General features: G+C 39.5%; 1 pseudogene; it reads right to left on the reverse strand.

The window, feature by feature from the left end:
- Window positions 1-23,944: 23,944 nt before the first annotated feature.
- Window positions 23,945-24,574, reverse strand: LOC114609881 (annotated as a pseudogene).
- Window positions 24,575-24,908: the final 334 nt, after the last annotated feature.

The following is a 24,908-nucleotide window of genomic DNA, read 5'->3' on the forward strand; positions in this document are numbered from 1 at the left end:
CTAGAAATTTGTTCATTCTTTAATTTTCCAACTTAAAGGAGTATAGGTTTTTTTTAAAAAGACTTCCCTTATAGTATTTTGAATTTCCTTGGTGTTTATTTGTAATATTTCCTTGTTCATTTCAGATTCTCTTAATTTGGGCTTTCTCTTTCTTTTGGTTAGCTCAACCAAGAATTTGTCAGTCCTATTTATCTTCTCAAGGAACCAGCTCTTAGATTTGTTGATTCTTTTGTAGTTTTCTTTGTTTCTATTTTATTAATTTTAGCTTGGAGTTTTATTATTTCTTTCTGTCTATTGACTTGGACTTGGTTTCATTTCTTAAATTGTTATTTGCTTCATTAGGAGATTTATTTGTCATCTTATTTTCTGATACAGAAGCCTGGAAGGATGGTTTCCCCCATCAGACTTCCCTGTCTCCCAGGGTTTTGATTGTGCTCTGCTCTCATTTTTATTTATTTCCAGAATTTTAATTTCTCATTTGTCCTGTTCATCATTCAGAAATGTGTTATTTATTCTTCATACCCTTATGTAATTCCTAAAGATTCATTTGATGTTGATTTCAAGTTCTATTCCATAGTGGTCAGATGGAAGATACAGGGATATTTCAGTATTTCTGAATTTGTTAATATTTGTATTTTGCCTTAGGATTTGTTTTGTCTATTTTAGAGAATCTTCCATGAATTATTATGGGATAGAATGTGTGTGTGTGTGTGTGTGTGTGTGTATTTGAATGGAATATTATGTTAAGTCCATTTGATGTATGATGCCACTTAATTCTAATGTTTCTGTAGTTAATAATTTATGTCCAGGTTATCTACTGGATAAAGAAAAATATTAAAATTGCTTACTATTGCCAAGTTAAAATATATCTGTGTTGAACTGGAGAAATTGCTCAGCTGTTAAAGTCTAGGCTCACAACCCAAAATATAAGAATCCGTGTCTTTCAGTTCAATAATATGCTTTGGGTATAAGAGAGTTTGGTGTATATATATTTAGGATTGTAATGTCTTCTTGGTTAATTGTTCTCTTTATTAGAATACAGTACACTTCTTGTTCTGCATTCTTAATATTTTAACTATAATGTGCCATTAGAAGTGTCTTGTTTGTTCCTGCCTATGTGATGTTCTGTGTATTTCTTGTACCTGCACGAGTGTGTCCTTAATTTGGAAAATCTTTTTTCTATGATTCTGTTGAAGATCTGGTCCATGCTATTGACCTGGGCTTCTTGTCCTTTATCTTTGCCTATAATTAGAAGATTTCATGTTGTACTGGTATCCTGTAGCTCTTCTTTGTGTGTGTGTGTATGTGTGTGTGTGTGTTTAAAGTTTCTTCATATTCTTTTCTCCTGTGTTCTTAAGGAGAACTTTATCTTTCTAGCCCAACAGTCTGTCTTCTACTTGATCCATACCACTAGTAAGGCTTCCCTGTGAGTTTTCTAATTGGATTTTTGTTAAAATCCATCTTATTTTCAGCTTGAATTCTCTTTAATATTTCTATCTTTTTACTGGATTCAGCTTTAAAATCCCAAGCTGTCTTAGTTCTTTCATTCAGCTGCTTATTAGTGCTTTACTAGATACCACTCAGACATTGGTCAGTATTTTCTTTAAGTTTACTGTGTTGATATTTTTGTAATATAGTCATTAAACTCATCAAGTTCTTTGATAAAAATCTATGGTTGTTTTTGTAAATTATGTGTCCTGGGTTTCATCGTGGTAATTCTTATTGAGGAACACTCATGCAAGACTAGTGTGACTGAGGGTTCACACTGTCCTGGCATTTTATACTGTTTGTGGTTTTTGTATTGTGACCTGGGAATGTGGAATTCATTCTTTGTTGTGTGCATGATGTGTGAGATTATAGCTTGCCTTAGGAATCGCATGGGGGAGCTTTGCCAGGGAGAGACGGCCGTGAGCAGCTCCATTGGAGCTAGAGTTGAGTATGCGGGGATGGCAATGGGGCAGATGGGAGTCATGGGAGAAACTCATTAGGCAATGACAATGCTTTAGCAAAATGCTCAGAGATCGAACTGTGAGCATTAGCTTGTCAGTGGTTAGAAGCCACAAGAATTAGATTTTTATGTATGGAATATTAAATAGATCTTGTAGGAAAATAATGTAGAAAATTACCAAAAAATTGAGGTACAGTTTTATCCACATTAACCTACAGAATATGAAAACCTCAAAAAATAGTGCAACCACAGAGAAAGCCAGGTCACCCAGCATCCTGTCCTCAAGCATCTGAGACATATTTGGAAGTACCATCTTATATGGAAGAGCTATGTAAGCTTAGTTTACTGCTTTACTGATTTCTTTAAAATTATAAAAGTAACGCTATACATTGTAGGAATTTTCATAAGGCAAATGGAATTAATGGGAAAGTTGACATTTTCTGTTACTGAATTCATTCCTACCTCAGTGTTCCCACTGCCCAGGATGGGCATTTTGCCTATGTCATAGTTTCTAGTTTAACCATACATCAACAGCATCTTTAGATCCACTATCTAGCTACACGTCATATTTTATTTTATATCAACAACATTCCTGCAAATGTACATTTCAACAAATTGCTTTAACACATACATCTTCTGCCATTCAAGTTCTAAGCAGGCCCCACCCTCTTTAGCTTTGGAGATCAGATGAAATCCAGGATCTTTAGGGTGATTTGGCTATATACAATAGTGATATATTCTATTTAAATATGCAGATTCTATTTTTTAAAAGTACTCATTCTGTTGTCTACATTCTTTCCCCTCCCTCCTCCTCCATTCACCTCTCCTTCCCTCCCCCTCCCTTTTTTCTTTCTCTCCTTCTTGCTTTCTGCTTGGCTTCCTGACACAGTTGTCCTCAAACTCTTTGAGACCCGAGGATACCCATGAATTCCTGATTCACTGCTAATTACTGGGCTTGCATGAGCAGGTTCCCATACCTGGCTTGAATACAGTTTCTAAATATAACTTTACAAATACATCTTTATATAAATTCCTGGAATTTCTTAGGTAACATTGTATCGATTCAAATTACTTTATTGATTATGGTAAGATGTCCTCAAGAAGTTATATTAGTCTGTCCTCCCTTCAACAGCACTCATGTCCCTGCCTTATGCTTGTGAGATGCCACCATTCATCCAGCTCTGCTCCAAACCTCCAGGCTATGCATGGCATCTTAGTTTTAATTCACTTTCCCCTGATTCTGAGTGAGATGGACATTTTCTTATTGTATTCTTTTCCCTGTTTGTTCCTTTCTCACCACGCTGTTTATCTCTTTTAATGGCGGATATATCTATCTGCAAATGAAGGATATCTTCTGTCTGTTACCTGAGCCTACATCTTTTATCCCACATGTGATTGTTCTGGGCTTTACTGGTATGTAGTGTTTGTAAGAGAGTTTAAAGTTTTTATGTAGTGAAATTTATAAAGTCAGACACATTAATAGATAAGAATTTCTGAAACTTTTATATAGTTCCACACTACTGTTTTGCACCTGTCAGAATCAAATGGTTTCATAACTGGCCAGTGTACACTGTGGACAGGAAAACATACTCCTGTCAAGGTAACAGAATTTCATTTTGAGCCAAATCTAGATCCACACCGAGAGTTTTATCTTTTTGGGTGACTGACAGTACATGAGAATTTTCACTTGGCAGATAACATGATCTAATTAAAAGGGAAATTTAGACAATAAGCTTGCCCCAGTGGTAAGCTTCAGTTTTCTGATGGTAGAATCACCCCTCCCCCATGCTCCCCCCACTCATTTCTTAAGGAGATGAGATAGTAAGAAATGTTAAATCTTTGTGTACACTGCAGCCAACTGGAGTGAAGGCAAGCAGTTTGCAAATGAGGTCCTATAAATATAGTATCCTAGTAAAACTGGTAACCACCTTATTCAGAGAATACAAGAGAGCCCTGGTGTCCACAAGGGCTCCGTGTATCAGCAGCTTTGTCAGTCTCCAGAATTTCTGGGTGTTACTCTGTGTTTGTACTACATGAACAGCTTGATCAGCAGAATGAACATCTCTGATTGTCACAGTGACTAGAAAGCTGACTAATGTAGCCACAGCCCAGAGCAAGGACTGAGCATTGCCTGCCTTTCTTTCCCCCAGACCTCCTAGCTTCTTCCTTCTTTGTTTTTTTTTTTTGTTTTTGTTTGTTTGTTTGTTTCTGTTTTTTTGTCCCCATCTTTACTACTCTGCCTGTGACAGGATAGGATTTTAACAAATACATGGTGAACTGGTGACAGATATAATTCATGCCAGAACATCACAGGCTCTATAAAGCCTTTCCTTGGGAGAAAAGCCATTAGAATGAAGCTTGGGCTTCATTGGTGAAAATCAGCTGTAGCCACTCCCAGAACTAAGCTTTTGATGATCTTTCTTATGAGGAACAAAGCGACTGGGTACATGGTATGTTTCCATGGCATATATTATATGAATATTCCTCTTCTTATTGCTGTGATCAAATATTTGCTCAAATACATCTCAAGGGAGGAAGGATCTATTAGTCTTATAGTTGGAAGAGATATAATCCACCATGTAGGGGGAGACAAGCAGGTCATGCAGGTCTGTGATGGAAGTGCTGCTGTGGTGTTGGGTCCGTTCACATTTTAGAACAGGAAGCAGAGTGAGCACTAGAAGTGGGTCTGGGATATAAAACCTCAAGGCACAGCCTCCATTTCTTCCAGCAAGGCACAGCCCTATTTTCTTTCCATCAGGGCTCCACCTCCTAAAGGTTACATAGCCTTCCTGAACAGCTTCAACAGCTAGAGCCATGGGTTCAAACTCACGTTCCTATGAGGAAATTTTACAATCAAACCATGACCATGGGTAAGATTTGAAGAGACTCTACTAACAAGGTATAAATGATTCTTCATGGATTTGAAATTAGAAGTTTTTTCTATAGTAAATTTTACACAATCCCATTAGATAGAAGATGAGCATCTTTATCAAATCTGGGAGGCTAACCGGTAAGATCTCTTTATATAACATGAACTATGATTTTGTTTAATATATAGATTATTTTTTGATGATTTTGTACATGCATACTACATATTTAGATCATATTAATGCCCTATTCTTCCCCTAACACTTCTCAAATTTGGTCCTCAGCCCCTTTTCTCTCTTCAAATTTCACATCTTCTTCTTTTTCCTGTTTTTGTTTTTAAATAGCCCATTGAGTCTAATTTGTGCTGCCTAAATATGCATGGGTGTGGAGCCAGGAACTACCCCTAAGAACTGTCAGCAGCACCTCAATTGGGAAAGGAAGCTCATGAGCTTCTCCCAGCTCCATGCTGATAATCGTTTTAGATGCAGAACTAGCTGCATTAAAAAAATTCATTACTTATTATTTTACATGGCCAACAAAGTAGCAAGGCCAGATTTAATCCAGCTCTGACACCTGTAATCCTAGCACTTGGGGAGCTGAGGCAGGAGGTTCATGAATTTGAGGTCAGACCATAGTGCATAGTAAGATTATGTCTCAAAAATCTAAAAAAATCAAAATTAAAACCAACAAAACCAGATTTACTCAAATATTTTTAAAATAGTTTATATAATTTTTTTAAAAAAATCAGTGTTATGTGGGGGATGTTTCTAAGTGTTTGTAGAACACTTAGAGTAGAATTGTAAAATAATATAATAGTTTAGAATAGTTTACTTAAATCCATGGATAAAGCTGGAAAGAAAGGACAAAAACAGAGCAAATAAACAGAAAGACCATCTAATGAAGCATATGGCTTAGCACCAGTCTGCAGCTCAAACTGCCTGGATTCCACCCTTGGTTTCACCGTTGCCACTTGCTTTTTGTATAGTGCTTTAATATCTGGGTGCCTGGCTGGCTTCCCGGTCAGTAACATAGTCCCACCCTCACAGAGGCACATGTCAGCACTTTTGAGTGCTTAGGATACCACAAAGATTGACAAACAGGGGCTGACGATGAAAGTCAGCTTGCTGGAGACATGGCCTTATGCTTTAGGGAATTATTTTGGTTATCAACATTTCTCTGAACTAGATGTAAGATAAGCCTAAAACTTGGGGTGATGTCATTCTGCCCCAGTGTTGCACATCAAGCATGTTAACCTCTTACACCCAGGGAGTAGGGGACATACCCCCTTTCCACCTGCAACATGTGAAAGTACAGGACATCCACAATCAGTGTGAATTACAGAGAAATGATGAATAACTTTTTGTGCACATTCCATGCCATATGTAAAATATAGTCACGTTAAAGTAACTGTTACATGCTTGAAGTTCAAACGCAAGTGGGTGATCCTGTATTTTACCAGGCAACAGTAGTCAAGTGTGCCGCCAGGGCTCTCTGGCAGTCTTTGCAGGCATTACAAAGACATCCTAGTTTTCGAAGAGCTGAATTAAAGACTTATTGCTTCATGTAGTGTTCTTTCTGTCCTGAGGCATATTTCACATATATCCCTGTCCATATTAAAATGTTTTACACTAGAACTAAGGCTTCTTACTTCATTTTATGGCTGAAGTGAGTTAAACTCAACTGTTCCCTTTTGATTTCTGTTCAGTTGTATCTAGTATAAAAAGTTTTCTCCCAGGAGATAAATGATTTGGACCTTGAACTACAGAAAATGCTTCATAAGTAAAGAGAAACTTGTCTTAAAAGTTGTGAGATTAGCTGAAGTGCCCAACAAAAGGGAAGGAGAACCTGTAGAGACCATATCCAGAGATTAGGCAAGGCCCCCAGCTGGGTGATGGGGCCATCCACTCATCTCCAAATTTTTAACCCAGAATGACTCCTGTCTAAAGGAAATACGGGGACAAAGTGTGGAGCAGAAACTGAAGGAAAGGCCATCCAGAGACTGCCCCATCTGGGGATCCATCCCATATACAGACATCAAACCCAGACACTATTGCTGATGTCAATAAGTGCTTGCTGACAGGAGCCTGATGTAGCTGTTTCCTGGGAGGCTCTGTCAGAGCCTGACAATTACAGAGGTGGATGCTCACAGCCAACAATCGGACTGAGCATGAGGATCCCAATGGAGGAGTTAGAAAAAGGACTGAAGGAGCTGAAGGTGTTTGCAACCCCATAAGGAAGTACAACAATATCAACTAACCAGACCCCCCAGAGCTCCCAGGGACTAATCCGCCAAGCAAAGTACACATGGAGGGATCCATGGCTCTAGTGGCATATGTAGCAGAGGGTGGCATCGTCTTGCATCAATAGGAGGAGAGGCCCTTGGTCCTGTGAAGGCTCTATTCCCCAGTGTACGGGAATGTGAGGGTGGGGAGGCAGGGGTTGGTGTGTGGGAGGGGGAGTACCCTCTTAGAAGCAGGAGCAGGGGACGTGGGATAGAGAGTTCCAGAGGGGACACTGGAAAAGGGGACAACATTTGAAATGTAAATACATAAAATATCCAATAAAGAAAGAATTGTTTTAAAAAAAGATTCTCATAGATTACGGCATGATTTCGAGCTGTTGCTTTGTTTAATATGACATGCATGTTTACGTTAGTTACAGTCCTCAGGCTCTGGAAATGGTCACGAAAGCTCACCCTACTTCTTAGAAAGAGACTGTTGTTCTTCTTTCCCACCGTTGTTATTTTTATTAAATGCCTATAACCTGAAAGTTACCTTAATAAAATTTTAAGTGTGCAGTTCATTGACAGCTGCCATTGTGGTGGTGGTGTGGAGAGAAGATCTTTTATAGACCAGGGTGGACAAGAGCAGGCTGAGGCTAGGGTCACTTTGAGTTCCTAAGCTTCCTGAAGGGATGATGCACTTGTGTGTCCCTGGTGGGGTTTAGGAGATACTATGGAATAGAACCCAGATTCTTTGGCATCCTAGGCTGCTTCCTGGGTTCTTTCTATGCCTTCCAGCTTTTTTTTTTTAATTGTAAAATTGAACATTTAACTATAATGTAACAAGCCTAGGGATCAGTTCTATCTTTCTGGAGGTCGGTGCTTTTCATTGCAGCTTTCATTGTGGGGTTTTGGTTTTGTGCTCATCCTGAGTCTGAGATGTATATGGAAGTCATTTACTGAGGTTGCCAGTTTTTTCCCCTTTCTTTTCCCCTCTCTAAACCCTTCCAGGTACCTCCTCCCTGCTCTTTTTCAAATTCATGCCCCCTTTCACTAATTGTTGTTTCATACGTGTGTGTGTGTGTGTGTGTGTGTGTGTGTGTGTGTGTGAGTGTGAGTGTGTGTGTATCTGGGGGTGGGGGTGTTGAGACCTCATATGCTTTCCCCCCATCCACTTTAGCATGTCTACCATTGTCCTTGTCCAGCTCATGTGTAAGCTGTCATGTCACTGATTCTTTATGGGTGTAGCTTCGGACATTCCTAGGAGACAGTCTCACAGCAAATTCTCTGTTTCTCTGTCTCATAATCTTTCCTCCCCCTCTTGCAGTGTTCCCTGAGTGCTACGTGTGGGAATTGTGTTGTAGATGCCTCTATTGGGCAGTACTCTACAACTCTGCATGTTGACTGGTTGTAGCTTTCAGTAATGGTGTCTGTCTGCTGCAAAGAGAAGTTCCCTTGATGAGGGGTAAAGACTACACTTATCTGTGGGACTACAGTTGTATTCCACCCCACTTGACAACTAGAGTCACTATTCTTAACAGCATATTACTCCAACCCATGTGGCGTTGTCTATGGGCAATGTTAGGCGTCACCTTGTATTTAGATGAAACTGAGATGAAGTGGGAAGGCGGCTGTGAGAGGTGTCAATCATTTCTACCACAGTTATGTGCATATCTGTGGTACTCCAAACAATCTTCTAGCAGCACTGCTTATATTTTTCATCTTTATAGGACTTCTGTGCATATTGGAGGCCATAGTAGAGTTATTAGACTGGAAGGAATCAAATTATGTTATATTCAGACTTGGACTTTTGGATTAGCTTCAGGGCAGGCATGAGGCAGGTGAGGCTCTGATCATAGGACCTGGGGTTTCATTTACACTTCTTTAACAGAACTACAGTGCAGTCTCACACAGTAAACGGCCTTTGGACAGTTTGGAGAACAGGACCTTCTCCCATTCCTGATGATGTTTATTTTCCTGTAGTGCAGTCTAGCTAGCTCTTTCCTCTTTGACTACTTCTCACTCATATTCAATAGCAAAGACATCACAACCCACCAGGGATTTCAGAACTGTTAATTTAGCAAGTAATCTCCAAATTTTTATCCTTACTTTTGGGAGAAAAGTCTGACTAACATGAATTTGCCCTAGTATATGTAGTAGACCCAGTGGTAATGCTTGGGATGGTATGCAGTCATCAGCTTGGAGGGGAAGCTGGTATTATGGGGGAATTTGTTAGGAAAAGCTCCCATGTCCGTTTAGACACAAACTGTAATGCTGGGTATAATCTTCCCCAGAATCAAGTTGCTTCTGTGCATGTTTTTTTTTTTCTGCTTGTTGCCTTATATGTATTTGTTTGACAATTTTGTCAGCACCACAGTGAAGAGGGGTATTACTTGCTGAGTCCATTGGTTCTGTGTCCTGATGTTGTTCCATCCAGTGTACCATCAAGCACCAAGAAAGTATACCAAGACCAGCGGTGACAATGGGACTTGGTTCAATTTAACAAACCAGAGAAACATGTTAAAACAAACAGTAGGGTTGTAGATTTTATCGTGGAGGTGGTTGGGTCCTAGAAAAGACTGTGGTTACTTTTGAATTCTGTGGTCAAAAGAACCCACAGGTGATTCTATAACATAAACACATTTTCTCCATTTAAAGCACCAGCCACATTAGACTGAATAATAAAAGATAGTTCACATTTGTGATAAAAGAGATAATAACAATTATTAAAAATAAGTGTTTTTTCATCCTAAAAAGCAAAACAAAAGCCCCAACAACCATGACCTTCCAGAGATTGTGACCTGAGTGATAATGACACAAGAGAATGTCCTTGTCTTCCTTTCATGTGGAAGAAGATCACCTGAGATACTGTTCTCAGAAGCAAACTTGTATAAATCAATAATGAAACATCATTTCAGACGTGGGCTGGGCAATGGCACAGAATCCATTGGGCTGATAGAGTTTGGATGACTTAAAGGCTCTAAGGTCAGAAAGATGAGTCTTGAGGAGGCAAGAGTTGATGATGGTCTTAGGCCTATGACATCCATTCTCCTTACCAGGTGATACTGGAAAAATCCAATTGAGTAATAATTTCTCTTCTGATACATAAGTATCTCAATATATGATATCTGATTTGAGTATCTTCAAAGTGAACTCTGAAGCAAAACTTGAGTGCAGGTAGTTTATTTAGGAGCTCTGGAGAACACTAAGAGAGTCAAGAAGTCAATTGGAGAAGGTAAATGATCTTGTAAATCATGAATTTCTCAACCATGTAGAGAGATAAGAACAAAATTTTGTATAGATACCCTAGGAAACATAAGCATTCTCCAGTATTTTCCATCCCAGGGAGAAAGCAGGCATGAGGTATTTCCTATCAGATTTCTGCTGAAGTTGGTATATATCCCCAACATTTCTCACTGGTTTATGTTCACATCAGCCTTTCATGTTTGAAATCCTGCAAGACAGACATTCTACATGAAGAACTAGGAACCACAGACAAGGTGGCATGGACCATTAGAGAATTAAGCCTGATGGTCATTCTGAGCATGGATGAAACAATTCAGTCTAAGTTGTTACCCTAGTTGAGAGTCAAATCTGAGAGATTTAGGGCCTATGTAACAGCTCTGCAATTTCTGACTTGACAGCTTTGACAGGAGGCTGAAGTATAGTGATATCCTTGTTTATCACTCACTGTCTCATTCCTAGTACCTTTGCAACAACTGCTAGTTGAATTGTATTGGAAATTAAAGTTGAAGGGGAGGTGGGAAGACCACCCAATGAAAAATGTCAATTTTATCATTGCTTTCCAAGTCCATAAACTATGTCCGATCCTTTACCTAATTCTGTTTTCTTGGAAGCTTATGGATGGCACCATTTGGAAAACAGAATGTTTAATAAATATTGAAAAATAAGAATGAGATAATTTGTAAATTTCCTGACATCTGGGAGTTTTCACACTCATACTAAGTTTTCATGTTCTTATTCATCCTTATCTATTTAATCATAACCATTGTACCAACATAAATAATTCCTGCCACTGACAGAAGTTATTAAGTATTTTCACTCTTTATTTTTAATCTTCAAAGTATGAATTATATAACCTAATATTCTGGGGCTGATTCATTCTCACTTCTACTTTTATATCAGTTTCCTAGTTTTACATTCATCACATTGACCAGATTAAATTTAATCTTAGTGAGAGACATAATTATGTTGATGGTTATTTTAATTACTAGATACTTTCTCTAATTCATATGCAATCTCTCTCTCTCTCTCTCTCTCTCTCTCTCTCTCTCTCTCTCTCTCTCTCTCTCTCTCTCTCTGTGTGTGTGTGTGTGTGTGTGTGTGTTTGGTATTTAGCTTTGTACATACTTCTGGTTCTGAGTCAGTTCTGACCCTCATGCCAAAGATTTTTAAAAGTTCTTGGTATATTTCTTGACATTGAATTCACATTTTTGTTTTAAGTACTGGCAACAGAGGGGGTTGTACCTCTGGGGTTGTCACAAGACAACATGTGTCTGAGACTATGCAGAGTGGAAGTTTATAAACAGTATTTTATTCTCTTTAACTCCTCTGAAGGTTATGGGGTTTTAGAAAATTCCTGCCTATATACCGGAAGCTGTCTATGAAGATCTCTGAGGGCATTGAACTCTCTGAAGGAGAGCAGGGAGTCCTACAGCTGCTCCAATGTCTGTGCAGAGCCAGCGGGGGAGGTGAGGAAGGGGGTTGGAGTTGGGGTATTGCTTGACTAGCAGATTAGGTGTAGTGGCTAGGTTGGGTTACCTGGTGGGAAGTGACTGGGGGTCCAGACAGCTTCCAGGGGTGAAAGTTTCAGGAGAGAGCCCTCTTCCCCAGGAAGTATTACAGCTTTTATATGACAGAAGCTCTCAGGTGATCTATGATGGAGAGTCATTCTCACACCTTGACTCCTTCCGGATAAGATCTTATATATACTTTGAGGTAGGTTGGGGTCTGACAGCAGATGCTTTCAATTGGCTTGGTCTGAGATATTAGGGATGCCTCATCTGCATGAGGAGGGGTTGGGGCATTTGATCCTCTCCATAGGGTGCAGTGGTCCAGGCTTTTAACTGCAAATAAAAAAGGAAGTGAGCATATCTCTGAACTCTGTAATAATTCTGTTTGGAGAAAACAAATTCCTATATCTTGTAGGTGGTGGGAAAGGGTTTTTAAAATAGTCCTGCTTGCTGCATTGTTTGACTTAACTTCTTTTCAGTGAAAAGGCTCTGAAACCTTGACCAAGACTTTTGAAAAAGTTTCTGTAATGAAGTCACTTTAAGAATTCAGTCATAGTTGGATCATCTTGAAATCTACAATATAAATGAGGTATTAGAACAATGTCTGGATGGTAAGAAGAGATGAAGGTAATTTCATATTACAGCCTTATTTCAGCATGTCTTTTCCAATACAGAGCAGTTGAAAGTCCAGGAACAGGTTTTATACAGTAACTCACATGCCTTGAGACCAAAGTAGCTGACACAGACACCCTCTGTACAGGTTATAACTTTATTACAATCTGTCCATCCTGGGTGCTGGAGACTGAGTGTCCATATTCTGCACACATTCATGTGAAGCCCTGATGTGCAACAGAGTAGCTTATGAAAGACAGAGTGTTGAGAGCAAATTAGTACATCAGACTGGAGCCTTCAGAATAAAATTAGTGCCTTAAACAGGGACCCAGGCAGTTCTTATCCCTCATGGGAGGTTACACTGACAACTTTTTAAGCAGGAAATTATATATATATATGGGTTATGAGCAGCTTAACAGACAGCCTCTTTGATATGTTTGTGTTCTGAGCCCAATGCAGTGCCTTGCATAGTTTAAGTATTCAATAGCGCACTAGGCTAGATGAGGAATTTAACAAATACATTGCATGTTTTTATAGGATTAAAATGTATCCTAGAGGCTGTAAAGATTTATCAGGGTTTTAAAAGCACATGCTCTTCTTCTAGAGGATACAGGTTCAGTTCTCAGTACCAGCACAGTGGTTCACAACCGTCTGTAACCCCAGTCCCAGGAGATCCAGCTCCCTTTTCTGGCCTCTTTAGAAAGTTAAAATATGTCATAAACTTTTCATGTTTCTCTGTGAAAAATCCCAATATCACCAGCGTTCTGAAAGCCAGCCACATGAATATTGGTTGCTGTTGTCCATAGGTGCCACAATAGAAAGAGAAGCTCATCAAGATGCTAAACCTTCATTTTCTGAATGCTCAGAGGGGTTTAGCCTTCTTGGAATAAAAGACTGACCCAGACTAGCTCACTCCAGTTACTTTTATTCAATCATTACCTAAAATTAATTGGGTCTGGGAAAAGTTCCAACTACTAAAGTTATCTTGCCCTTGGCTGCCCAAGAGAGCAGACGACCCACACAAATTTCAGTCCCTTTTGGCCATGGCAAGCCATAATCAAAAGTAAGGACTTCAACTTTGTCAGGAGTGTCTTAGGACCAAGGTTTGTGCAGCTGCAAGCTCTCATGTGGCACCAAGTGCAGACTTTCCAGAGAGATAACATTTCTTCAAGGTTCAAACAGTCTCAAAACAAATTTTTAGCATCTACCAATTAACCAGACATAGCAGAGGTTTTGCCGAAACATTTCACTCAAAGCTAGACACAAAGGTTTTACTATACAGATCACTACACATGGACTCCGGGCAGAAGGAATTGTACTCAGAGTCTTATTCCATTTACATTTGTAGAAAAGTAAAGAAGCCTCCTTCCCACAGTGTATCCTCAGTACTACGTTATACTAACTACAGATTTAAAGTCCTGTAAATGAAGATATAGTAAATCCCTTTCTATTTGAGAACTGGGGGTTATTCTGTAATTGCTTCTTCTCTAGTAAGACTTTTCTGTAATACATCAAGTCAAATTGAAAATGCTGATGCTTTGCTTAGATACAAAGTAAATACTTATGTTTTGCTTTATATTATCACAGTGTCCGTCTAAATATGACTTCAGAATTTACAATGTTTGTGAACAGAAAATCGAAACTCTGGAAACAGAAACAAGTGAGAGTTATGTTGTTTCCTCTCTTTCCTGGGTGGGACTAACTCTTCCTCCTTACTACTCTTCTAGCTTCTTATCCACCACAACTTCCACGTCATCTTTAGACAATCACTATGGTCTCCATCCTCATCTTCATCCCCAGGGACTCTGAATTCATCTTCCATGAGCACCTGCTCCTAATGCCCCTTGATCATTTTTCTGGCTTGAGTTAGCTTTATTTCTAAAGCTGAGACCAGTAAAGGCAAGGATGGAGAGGCAAAAAGTACCTGTTTCTTATATTTGACTGCTTGCTACCTTCTGACATCATGCAATTGTCTTTTATCCCCTATATGAGTGGCTAAGACTTCCTCCTGCTGTTTTTTTTAAAGTAATTTCTTATTTCCCCATTTGAGAAAGATTCAAACACCCCCCTCCTCTTGGACACTCCTTGTTATGTGGTTTCTTTGGGTTTGTGGAGTGCAGCGTGGGAACCCTTTACTTTATGGCTAAAATTCATAATAATAAGTGAGTACATACCACTTATGTGGGTCTGAGTTACCACACTCAGGATGATATTTCCTAATTTCATACATTTGCCTGAAAATTTCATGATGTCTTTGTTTTTAATAGCTGAGTTGTATTCCATTGTGAAAATGAACCACATTTTCTTTATCCATTCTTCAGCTGGGGGATATCTGGGTTGTTTCCAGTTTCTGGCTATTATGAGTAAAGCGACTGTGATCATAGTTGACCATGTGCCCTTGTGGGATGGTGGAACATCTTTTTGGGTATATGCCCAGTAGTTGTATAGCTGGGTCTTGAAGTAGAACTATTCCCAATTTTCCAAGAAACCACTAAATTGACTTCCAGAGTGGTGAGCAAGTTTGCAATCCCACCAGAGTTTGCGGCACACCAGCAATGGAAGAGTGTTCCCCTTGTTTCACATCCTTGTCAGCATGAGCTGTCCCTTGAGCTTTTGATCTTAGCCATTCTGATTGGTATAAAGTGGAATCTCAGGGTCATTTTGATTTACATTTCCCTGATGACTAAGGACTTTGAACATTTCTTTAAGTGCTTCTTGGCCATTAGATATTCCTCTGTTGAGAATTCTCTATTTAGCTATGCACCCCATTTTAAAATTGAGTTATTTGGGTTGTCACGTTTTGAGTTCTTTATATATTTTGGATATTAGCTCTCTGTCAGATGTAGAGTTGATAAAGATCTTTTTCCAATCTGTAGGCTGTAGTTTTGTACTATTGAAGGTATCCTTTGACTTACAGAAGCTTTTCAGTTTCATGGGATCCCATTAATTAATTGTTAATCTTAGTGCCTGAGCTAAGGGTGTTCTGTTCAGGAAGTTTTCTCCTATACCAAGAAGTTCAAGGCTATTCCCTACTTTGTTTTCTATTGGATTTAGTGTATGTGATTTTATGTTGGGGTCTATGATCCCTTTGGACCTGAGTTTTGTGGAATGATGATATGAATCTATTTCAATTCTTCTACATGTAGACATCAGTAAGACCAGAACCATTTGTTGAAGATGCTCTCCATTTTCCATTGTATGGTTTTGGCTTCTTTGTCAAAAACCAATTGTCTGTAGGTGTGTGGGTTTATTTTTGGGTCTTCAATTTGATTCCATTGATCAACCTTTTTCTATACTCTATGCAGTTTTTATTACTATTGCTCTGTAGTACAGCTTAACGTCAGGAATGGTGATGGTCAGGGTATTTTATAAGAGGTGAGTGGGATAGTGGATGGGGGGTACAGGGCAGAGGGAGATCAGGTATAGGGGAATAGGTAAAAGAGAATGGAAATAGGCAATGGGTAGAGCAGGGCATCTCTAGTATGTGCCAGAGAACTGGGTGGCAGTGGGGAGAGGGCAGTCTATGTGGGTGACTGTAGTTGAGATTCTAAGCATTGGGGAAAATGGAGCCTTAAGTGGCCACCTCCTATAGACAGGCACTACTCCCAGTGGAGGGATAAAGACATCAACCAACTCACAAAACCTTGACCCAAAATGTATCCTGTCTAGAGGATGTGCAGGGACAAAGATGCAGCAGAGAGGGAGGAAATGGCCAAACAATGACTGGCCCAACTTGAGACCTATCCCATGTACAAGAACCAATCTCTGATTTTATTAATGATACTCCGTTATACTTACAGGCAGGATTATAGCATAACTGTTCCCAGAGAGGCTCCATTCAGCAGCCAATGGAGAGATGCAGAGACCCACATCCAATCACTAGATGGAGCTCAGGGAGTCTTGTGGAAGAGTTGAGGGAAGGTTGAGATATCCTAAGAGGATAGAGACTACATAGGAAGACCAACAAAGTAAACTAATGTGGACCCTTGGAGCCTCCCAGAGACTGAACCACCAAACAGCAAGCATTGCCTGGACCCCTGCCCACCCCCACCTGATGTACACAGATATGTAGCAGATGACCATCTGGGCCTTCATGAGAATCGCCCAACAAATGGAACCAAGCCTGTCCTTGAATTGTTTCCTGCCTGGGGATCCCTTTCCCCTAACTGGGCCACGTTGTCTGATCTCAGTGGAAAGTGATAGGATGCACCTAGTTCTGCAATGACTTCAAGTGCCAGGGTAGGTAATTCTCGGTGGGGGATGCCTCCCTTTTCAGAGGAGAAGAAGATGGGATGATTCTGAGAATAGCTGTGTAGGTGTGGACTAGGAGGAAAGGGAAGGTTAATATTGAGATATAAAGTAAATACATACATACATACATACATACATACATACATACATAAATTTAAAAAGTGCTGAGTCTCAGCAACTCTTGTGCCATGATAGTGACTGAAATCCTTAGAGCCAAACTCTCCAGCTACCAACCCTCATCCTGATTTTGTGCGATGATTGATAATTGTCATCAATATGTTCCCAATGTTCTTGTCAATATATTCTTCTTCCTTCTAAATGGAAAATAAAATAAAGTGAAAATATACAACTTTTGGTAGCTCTATGTCTATGGAGAGCATGATAAATATCTCCCATTCATGTCATGTTGTTCTGAGTCAAGAGGAATTTAAATCTGTACTGGAAAAAAGCAATAGTATCAGACCCCCAAAGAACTGCTCGGCATGTTTATTTTTGCCCTGAATAATTCTCTTTGTGGTCTGAAATAGGATTTTAATGACAGAAAATTTACTAGGAAATGGGAGAGCAACTGCTTTCCCTTCTCTGGAAGCCTAAAAATACCACCCTGTATTCTTATAGTATTTTGCCTAGCTTTGAAGAAAATCAGTGTTTTGGACATAGAATGTGGACTTACCTTAATTGTAGACAGAGTGGGCTTTTGCCTTTGATGAGGTGGCATCTCTAATGCCAGCTGCAGCTTCAGTTTCTAATGGCTTGGAGAACACACTGCCAACTACCTCACCCATGGTCTCTGGCTTGTCATAGTATGCAAGCAGTGTCAAGATAGATGGGGCATATCTCAGGAGCTTGCTTCCTTACCACCGTCTGGGTGAGATTTATGGATGTTATCTTCAATGAGACAGTCTCTCCCCTCCCCACAACGGCAGTCTGAGTCTTCCATAAAGTTTAATCAAGTGCTGGACTCTGTCCTGCCTCCTCTTAGAAACCAAGTTTCATTCTGCTCTCTTGGTACAGTTGTTGAGCTTAATTGCCTAAAACTAGATTTCCCTTTCATGATGTCTGAATCACTTTGGAGATAAAAGACACAGATGGAGATGAAAATATCAGCTTTATCACTCAGAGCCAGACTTTGGAGTGTGGCTTACCTATGTTGTTCCTAGCACATTTTTAAAACATGTCTTCAAACTTGGGCTTACTCACCTAGACGGGAAGCAGTAAATGACTGCAGACACATCCAACCCACTCTTCATGGGGGTGGCAGTTTTAAAAGTTACAGCAGAGGAGGTCAGAGGGGAGTACATGCTTCATGGAGGGCCACCTACTGGGAAAGGCAATAGAATGAGATGAGGCCTGGCTGAAGCAACTATACACATCATCTCTCAGAAACTCACAGGAGATGAAGCAGACCTGAGGGTGTTCAGAATGTGAGTGGAGTGTGCTTCCAAGGGCTGCTGTGGCGATTTCTCAGTAATTTTTGCCTTAAACAACAGCATTTTGTTATCATGTGGTTCAACAATCTGAAAATAGATCACTGAGCTAAAGGCAGGGTAGTGGCAGGGCTGCAGTCCTACTGATGCTTCTAAGGGAAACCCTTCCTTCCTTCTTTCTTTCCTTCTTTCCTTCTTTCCTTCTTTCCTTCTTTCCTTCCTTCCTTCCTTCCTTCCTTCCTTCCTTCTTTCCATCATTCCTTCCCTCTTTCCTTCCTTCCTTCCTTCTTTTTCCTCTTCCTCCTCTGCCTCCTCCTTCTGGCTTTTGATATTGCTCACATTTGCTGGCTTGTGGCTTTCGTCCTATGACATCATCACTTCAACCTCTACCATTGACAGAACTTCTGAGCCTCCTTCTTCTTTCTACTAATTGTGATTAGAGCAGGCACACTTAGATAGTGTAAGACAGTCCCTAAAGAGCATAAATCTAAGCCCAGTGATCAGGTCCCAACTGTCATGGAATCACATAATTACAGATATAATGATGATATGATTTGGATGATATGATTTGGATATGGACATGTTTGTGGGGCACCATCCTTTTTACAGTCTTCATGGATGATTGGATAACTGGGAAGAAATATCTCTAACCTGTCCTGTCAGGAGTGTCACTATTGAATCTGTCTGCTCAGTTCTTGTGTAGAGAATGTCTGGATTCATTGACCTTCTGTCCACTGCAGAGCCCTCTCTGCAGAGAATTGTGACTTATCTGCCTTGTGGTCTTGGTGCCTGATGGGACAACAGTACAGTCAGTGCTTTAGGGGGCTCTAAGTTTTATTTTATACTTCAAACAATTCTGAAAAGTAGATATGAATATTAAAAAGTAGATGTCAATATTTCCATTTTGTGATCAAAACTGATCCTTACAGCTAGGTCTTTCACTTCAGACTCCAGTGGATTTCTGCTTTCCTTCTATCTTCTCTGCCTCGCATAACAGTAAACTCAGATGTTGTCCCACCCACCATTATGAAAAGACCTAATTTATTTCTTGCTTGCAATTACTGATGGTGTCCTCTGTGTGTCTGTCATGATTTGTTCCCAATGACAGAGAGTAGAAATGAATGCCAGAATGTTTTTGTGTTCTGTTCTTTATGCTTTAGCTTCCAATTCTTTCAGTCCAGCTACCAAAGTGCTCCTCCAGAGTAGCTTCATATGCACTGTACAATATAAAGGAATGCCTTTTGAAAAGTTTAGGGCTGGCAACTCTGCCATTGTCCATGGGAAATTTGATGGCTAGTTCTTCCCAGGCACTGAGTGGCTCCAGTTCTTTTACAGAATAACATGGATAATAACACAGCCAATGCAAGGTAGCATTCAATGGAAAAAACTGAGACCATTTGTTACAACATTATGACCAAGGCACAGAAATAGTTCAAGCATGTATCTAAACTAAATATACATACACCATATTTTCTGAAAGCTGAAGACCTGAAGTAAAATAGATACTTGATGAATATGTATTTGCTGAATACATCTTCTAAACACTAGGCTATGGCAGAATTGATACTGACTATTATCATCATTGGATGCCTTGAATGTTACAATAATAAATGCAGAAATATCTGGATTGGCATGTAAATTTGGCAACATTCCTTTCCTACGTTTCATTACCATCAGCATATGTAAAGATAACATAGCAGTGAAGACAACAGTTGCCTTGTAGTGGAACTCACGGTACACTGAGGTAATTTTGTATCTTGATCTAGGTACCATGCAGTGAAACTTCCTTGTCTTTACCCTTAAGATGCTGCAGGCAAGATTGACACTGAGCTTAGCACACATCTATCTTTGTACCAGTAGTTCTAGGGTATGTAGTGATGGCGAGATTCCCTCTGCAAATGATTGGCTTAGAAAATACTTCTCCAAGCGTTTAGACTGTTAAACCTGCCTTACCTGGGAAATATGTGTTGTTACGGTGAGCATAGGCCAGGGAAGCTAGTTTTATCTTAGATTTTTAGACTTCTTTGAGGAACCAAATATAATCTTGTTCTGTGACAAATGTGAGCAATTGGCTAAAATGCTCAAATGCTTATGAGAATCCATCAAGATGAAGAAGTGACACCAGCTTTCTTTTGATCTGATCCTTCATAATTGATGCATTGTATTACTTTGCTTTTAATACATGTTCAACATTTTAAGCAAATGTATTAAAATCAAGTGCATACACGATTAAAGAATCAGCTAAGCAGCCATAATAGTCTGGGATTAAAAGATAGCATTACTACCTCTCCCTGGAGGCTCCCTCTTTAAGTATACTCAGGGCAGTCTTTATAATTTATTCCTATGTGTGCATACATCATATTTATATTATAACTTTAAAAATATGCTTTAGATATGACCTATTAAATTGTTATCATGAAAGTTGACAAATTAACTATGGCTTTCCTTTTTCTCTTGTCCTGCTTCACCTACCCACACTTACCTCCCCTCACTTGCTTTGTCTCAATACTTATATTTTTATTAGATCTCTTATTATTAAGACTATGTAGGGGCAAGATTGTGCTTCTGTCAGTGAGCCGTGATCATAGTTGTTTCTTTGCTTTGTCTCTTAGTTATCTTTCATAATGCCTTGCTTTGCAAATGTAATTAGTTTCTATTAATGCAACATTGATTTAATGCTCACAGTCACCTCAGTGCGTTTTTTTGCATGGACCTTCTTTTCAAGCCTTCCTTTTAGAGACATTGTCCTTGGCACCTGTGACCAACTTTGACACAGGAAGTCTGGGCATTCTTTCTGTTCCTGTCCCAAGCTGATCTCATGTCTTTCTGTATTTTGTGTCTTTTGTTGTTGACTTCTTGCTTTTGTGTATGGTGAAGGGCTTGTTTCACTGAGCACATTTTCTGAGAATGGATGCACAAAGAAAAATGTCTGGACATCGCATTTCAATGTTTCTGTCTTGTTTGTAATTATCCTCCAGGATTTTGAGGCCATTGTTCAATGTCCTTTTAGATTCTAGAATTGCTTTTGAGAACTTTGAAGTTTCTTTTTCCTCTTGCTTTAGGTCTAACTTATTTTTCCTCCTACATGAATGGTATTTTCTTCAGCTCCGGTTCAGAAATGCCTGAATCTGATATGACCTTGTGCGAGGAGTCTTTCGTTCACTTCAGCATTTGACAAAACTTTGGTCTTGAACCCACGCATCAGCTTTGCAAAGATCTTAAGTCATTCTGTAGTAGCATGGCCATCTAGCTCAGTTTGAAATCTCTTATGTTAGATGAGTGACATTGACCTTTAAAATTGAGTTTTACCCCTCTGCTAGTTTGTCTTTTCATTTTTTCTAAATCTTTTACATTTTTAATAAGGGATTTTTAAAGTCCCTTATTCCAAGTCTTTGCTTTTAGTTGCCAAGAGCTTCTAGTTTTCAAAGAGTCATACTACAGTGGTTCTGAGATGGTTGACTCTTTATAACTCTCCTGAGCACAGAGTTTTCCAGAGATGACCTCATGTGTGGTATCAGAACAGATAGAACATAGATGCAGACACAGAGACCAGCTTGTTTTTATTAAGCCTGATGGTACAGAGATATGGAAAATAATGTAAAACAAAAGCACAAGCACCACACTTTACTTTTTGTTTTGGATTAACGATTTCTTCACAGTAATGATGTTATTTGTGTTATATATTAAGTATTTTGTGTAATATACTGACTACTCTGCAAATAGTTACTTAGAAGAGCTTTTTAAAGCTTTCGTATGAAGTACACTGATAGAAATAACCAGTTTAAAAAAGCTTTTCAAGGTTCTAAATATTTTTAAAGAATATTAAGGGATTCTATACCAGATGGTGTGAAAATTATAACCGTAAATATTCCTTACTAGACTATTATAGTTTTGTTTCTCAGGTACAATACTTTTATTTCTCTTGGGATATTAATTTATATTGTGTATGTGTGTTCTCTTTGTGTGTATTTATACATGTGCACTTTGCATGTACAACTTGTGTGTGCACATATATGGTGAATCTATATGTGTTTGTGTGTACATATGCATGCATGTATGTGAGGACAACAGGTTTATATTGGTGTTTTCCTATATCCCACCTGACTTTTGGGGACAAGGCCTCCAACTGAACCTAGAGTTCATCAATTGTTCAAGAATATCTGGCCAGTGAGCTCCAGGAAGCCCCCTGTACTTGCCTCTCCAGTGGTAGAATTATAGAGATTCAAAGTGCCATTTCTGTCTTTTTTCTTTTGGTTCTAGGAATCTGAACACTAGTCTTCAGGCTCCTGTGACAGTAATTTTGCTGATTGAGTCATCTCTCTAGCCCCTAGGATTTTCCATTTGAAACTTCTTTTTGGCTCAGGTGGTCTCTCTCTGTCTTCCTCCTTCTTTATCTCCCACCATGCCCTAGAGGTTTTCCAGAGATGACTAATGGTACCTCTCTGCTCCTATAAGAATCAGAGCTGGAAACAAAGAATCAGAGTTCAGAGCATTCGCCTACATTTTTGCTGGTGATCTGGCTACCAAGTATGGAATCGGTGTCTTTGGCTCTTTTCTATTAAATTGATCTCGTTTCCTAGCGAGTTTTCAGCTTCTTTTGGGGAACAATGAGGCTGAACTTGGAATCTGCTCTAGTTTGGTTCTGTTGCTGTAACAAATATAATGGCCAAAAAGCAACAAGGAAAGGAGAGTGATTCTTTGGATAAAGACTAGGAGCTCAATCAGGAACTGAAACAGAAACCATGGAGGGATGCTGCTTGCTGGCTCACTCACAATCACACTGGCTCATGTTCAGCTACCTTCCTTAGACAACCCAGCTTCACTTACTTATGTATGTATAACCCATAAAGGATGGGGCCCTTTTAAATCAATTAAAAATCAAGAAAATGTTTTATAGATATGCCCACAGGCCATCTGATAAAGGGCCTCTTTCAGTTGAGGCTCTTCTTCCCAGGTAACTCTAGTTTGGGTCAAGCTGCTAAAACCTTACAGTATAACAGTCAATCATCAGACCTACCGGGAGATTCTCAACTTTACTGTGAGGTAGCCATATTTCTATACCTTCTTCTCTATGGTGAATCAACCTCCAGTATGATGTGAATCTGTGATATAAGGTAATGTTCTTCATGTGCCTTTAAACAAAGGCCACCAACCCTTACCCAGGTAGGTCCTGCCTAGCTCTGGTTTGTTGCCTTTGAACTTCTGTGCCATTCAAGCTGTTCTCCGTTTTATTCATGGCCAACTGAGAGCTTGGGTCTTCCTTCTTTGATAAACAAGTTGCCACTTACTCAAAGGCTCCCAGTTTCCAAACTGCTGTTACATTTGGCTTCTTTCTCTTTTCTATGAGCTTATGGTTATAAAAATATCAATATAAATATCTCTCCTAAGATTTGCTAATCTATAGCAGAATTGCTTGAGCGTGTTGAATATTCCATCATTATACAGAACTGGATCCAGTCTTTATATGGCCCAGGCATGTGGCCAGTGTTTATTTTTGTGTTTCTTTCTGAAGAGTCCGAGATGATGTCAATTTCTGTTGCCAAAGTTGGTCTCCGAATTCTTTGCTCAATTCATTTTTAGAAAAGGACAGATAGGCTGGAAAATCTAGTATTAAAAATCAACCCTAAGATTTTCTCTTCCTCCTCCTCTATCTGTTCCCTCTCTTTCTCCCCCACTCTTTCTCCCCGCTCCTTCTCTCCCTTCTCTTTCGTCTTGTATTTAGGCATTAAATAAGTACACTTGATTTAACTGAAGTTGTAACAATGAAATTGCTATTTTTATTTTTTATGAGCAGTTTCACAATGGCAAATGTATTGTCTTTTCCAATACTTTTATCAGATGAGCATTAACTATGTCTAGAATTTCATCTCCTGTAGGAAATGATACAAAATGCAGATATGCTGAATATTCTATAGGGAATTTTTTTCTTGATGACCTCTGTGAACTTGCTGATTTTCTTCTCTACATTCTTTTTTTTCCTGTTTCTGTAGCCTCAAGAGCTGCTTCTTCTTCCACTAGTGGATCTTGGCCCTTTTCTTCCGTTTCTCCTCCAGAGTGGCGATCACTGCCTGGTACTTCCACCCTACCTCTTGAGTCCCAGGTAAGCAAACTTGTTACAGGGTAGAGGCATCCCATCCAGCACCTTGAGGCCTACCAGGGCAGCCTGGCCTATCTTGGTCTTGTGGAGCAGCATGAATCACACAGTGCCAAAATTTTGGTTGAGGTCTCAGAAGGGGTAGGATCCTTTAGAGGGGTTGGTGTTCATCCACTTTTAGAGAAAGGCCAGATACTTTAACTCATTTATGTAGAAATTTCCAGAAGTGTTGATGCCCTCACAGTGTACAAGCACCACCTTCCAGCCCAGCAATACCTGCTTGGCCACAATGGCCTCCAGGCAGACCAGAAGATGGCCTCATCCATCCAGCAGTAGAACCTGCCCCTCCACCACCTTTGGCAGCTGCTTGGGAAAAGCTGTAGGGATATTTTTTAGCATGCAGATTCATTAATATTTATTGAACTCTGTTAAGTCTTGATTTCTAGTCACATCTCAGTAGTGTTAGAGAGACTGTATCGCTTTTGAAGACCATTTAAAACACAGCTGGTACTGGAAACATTTTTAGAAAAATGACTAACTAAAATCTACCAATATAGAAAAGTATCAGTGCACCTTGGTTTGATGTTTAAAATGACATTTCCATTTTCCATTTGTTCAAGTGGACCAAGGAGTGACACTTCTCTCACCTGAGGGTCGTATAACAGAACATCTGAATTCAAGGGATATATTTATAGGCTATTTCATTCTTCCCTACGTATTTCTCTGCCTTCTG

This window comes from Grammomys surdaster, unplaced genomic scaffold (genome assembly GCF_004785775.1).
Source record: "Grammomys surdaster isolate TR1022 unplaced genomic scaffold, NIH_TR_1.0 125985, whole genome shotgun sequence".
In the NCBI taxonomy this organism is placed as follows: domain Eukaryota; kingdom Metazoa; phylum Chordata; class Mammalia; order Rodentia; family Muridae; genus Grammomys; species Grammomys surdaster.